Raw genomic sequence first — 2,500 nt, 5'->3', positions numbered from 1 at the left:
GTCATATTTTGCCGTAAGAAAAGGATCAAGATGTCATATGCTCTTGCAATAAGAAACTGTATACCATGATCAATCCATTTATCGTAAATGAAACCTGTCCAAATAAGTGAAAACAGTGGTTAATCAATTGAATAAAATCTCTAACATAAAGCATGTTATTCTAACCAGGAACACTGGGCATAAATCAACTACAAACGGGCCTCCATCAGGTGTAATGAGGGGCGGGAGGCCGTGGTGGCACCCCTCAGGGAAGGCACCTCTCTGCATGGGGTCTATGGCTCTACTCACCAGGGGGTAGCTGTGGAGACTTCTTCATTGGTTTGAATTCACCTTTAATCATTTTTATTTAGGAAATTTGTACATTCATGATTTTTTCTTTTTAATATAAATATCATTTTTTCATCCTTTCTAAAATGAATGTCTTTTTGCTTTGAAGTGCTCTTTTTATCGGTGTGTCCAACGCTCAGGTCCTGAAAGTCGGACACTCAGTTCCGGAATGCCACCCCCACTAACAACCCTGGGAGGTGATCACACTAATGAGCCCAGAACATGTGGTTTTGTGTGACCTTGAATGCACCTCATGCCTCCAACTTGGAAATTCAACATAGAAAATATCAAACAAGCACTTGGACCTCCACAGAATATGCTTTACTCAATTTTACAACGTATTTTACACTGTTTTCTGCCATACTGTAATTGAGAAACTTTTCATACTTCCATTCACTAAATAGCAGTGTAGATACAAGCACTTGATGCCAATTCACTACGTTATATATCTTATTCTGAAAAGACAGTTGCATCAGTTTGCAGCAGGATCACAGACACCACAGGATAATAATGAGGTTCTCACAGAAGGCGACGAGAAGGACTGTCACACAAATGAGGAAGACATGGTAGCCTAAATTAACTTTAATCTACTGTGACACTCTGATTACTTACTAAACTTGCTGGCCAATAACTTGAACTGATGTTCACTTACATCAAAATATCACACATCTCATTTGTGGGTAATACTGCTATTGGTTGCTATTAGTATGTGATTAACTTTCCTTAAATGCAACGTTTTCACTCCTAAAGCATTTTCTCTTTAAAGCCTGGACGGCACTGCACAAACAAGAATGATATAGATGCTGCATGCCCTTGCACTGCATTAAGGGGAAGAAAAAAAAAATCCCTTAATCTACTAACGTTAAGCATCTACTTGTGTAATACCTTAAATATTTGCAATTGTAAATGCTGATAACATCTATTTGCGATCATTAACTAAACTGATTATTTCCTAAAATCACACAAGTACTGTATGTCTTCATCAAATGTGTGCCACGCTCCATCTTATAAAAATCCTCACACCACCCTAAGATAACATACCCCACACAGGAAAAAGGCTCGTGTGGAGTGAAACTGTAGTGCCTCGTGGTGCCCAAGTACCACTGCTGCAGTAGAGGCATGGCGGGAGGCTCAATGATAACTGGACTCTGTACTTTGTACTCTTAGAACTGTGCCGTGGTAGTGCTCAGCCTAGTCATCTGCTCCCCATCACTGCCATAACCATCTGACATATTCTACATATTCAATTTAACTTTTCACACTCTAATCGTTACTCTATCAAGGCAGGATGGTGCACTGAACACATGCAATCCACTCTCGCACAGTTAGGGATCATGGCTGCTGGAGCCGGATATGGTTCGGTTTTCAATTTGAGATCATTTACCCACACTCAAGGCAGTGCAACTCTTTATAATTTACATCTCTATATCAAAAACACACAAAAAAATCTAAACACTTGCAATTCAAACTGATTCTTAAAATTCTGCTTTAGAAATGTGGAACTTCCTGATACAACCCTTCCTGTGTTGGGTGTATTCTAACTCTAGGCATTCCAAAATGATTTTGGCCTTTAGAATTTGCTAATACACTTTTTTTCTCCTCTACAAAATCTATTTAGCATTAAGCATTATTCTAAAGCCAGGAAAGTCCCCAGCAAAACTCGGCCTTTACATAGGTACGTCCACATCAAATGCACGTACCTACATACAAACCGAGATCTGTTTCGTGTCATCGTGACTCAGGAATAAGGCCTACCATTGAGACAGACACCCAAACCCTGCCTCAGCAGCCATGACGGAGGTCTTGTCCAGCCAGATTGAGGATCTCGCAGAACATACATCACCTACCGCACTACCACACAACAATCTGATACTATATTAAGTATGAAAATTAAAAAATTAAGAGTAGCCTTTGACAATCATGTTTCAACGTGTCTTATAATTATGGTATTGATGATGATCGTGTTACACTCTGTATTGTTTATATACATCCCCTGTAACCAACCATCATAACTATTCAGACATATAGAAATATAGACACTGTCGACCAATGATAATTCAAACTGAAAATATTATTGCTGATATTAAATTTTCAAAAAATTTGAACCATCATTAAACAACAAACAGATAAAAGTTAAATTTCTGACAACATTCCCAGGACTTAACAAATCCTA

General features: G+C 38.6%; 1 protein-coding gene across 1 annotated transcript in view; it reads right to left on the bottom strand.

The window, feature by feature from the left end:
• The window catches only part of Mapmodulin (acidic leucine-rich nuclear phosphoprotein 32 mapmodulin), a 17,769-nt gene that overhangs the window by 1,622 nt on the left and 13,647 nt on the right, over positions 1-2,500 (bottom strand). Inside the window, exon 8 of the mRNA XM_027382111.2 lies at positions 1-2,500. This exon is cut by the window's left edge and continues 1,622 nt beyond it; it is cut by the window's right edge and continues 1,046 nt beyond it. The gene's annotated coding sequence lies outside the window, so the exon portion shown is untranslated.

The sequence above is a fragment of the Penaeus vannamei genome, chromosome 20 (genome assembly GCF_042767895.1).
Source record: "Penaeus vannamei isolate JL-2024 chromosome 20, ASM4276789v1, whole genome shotgun sequence".
NCBI classification, from domain to species: domain Eukaryota; kingdom Metazoa; phylum Arthropoda; class Malacostraca; order Decapoda; family Penaeidae; genus Penaeus; species Penaeus vannamei.
This window is presented reverse-complemented; position numbering and strand designations above follow the sequence as displayed.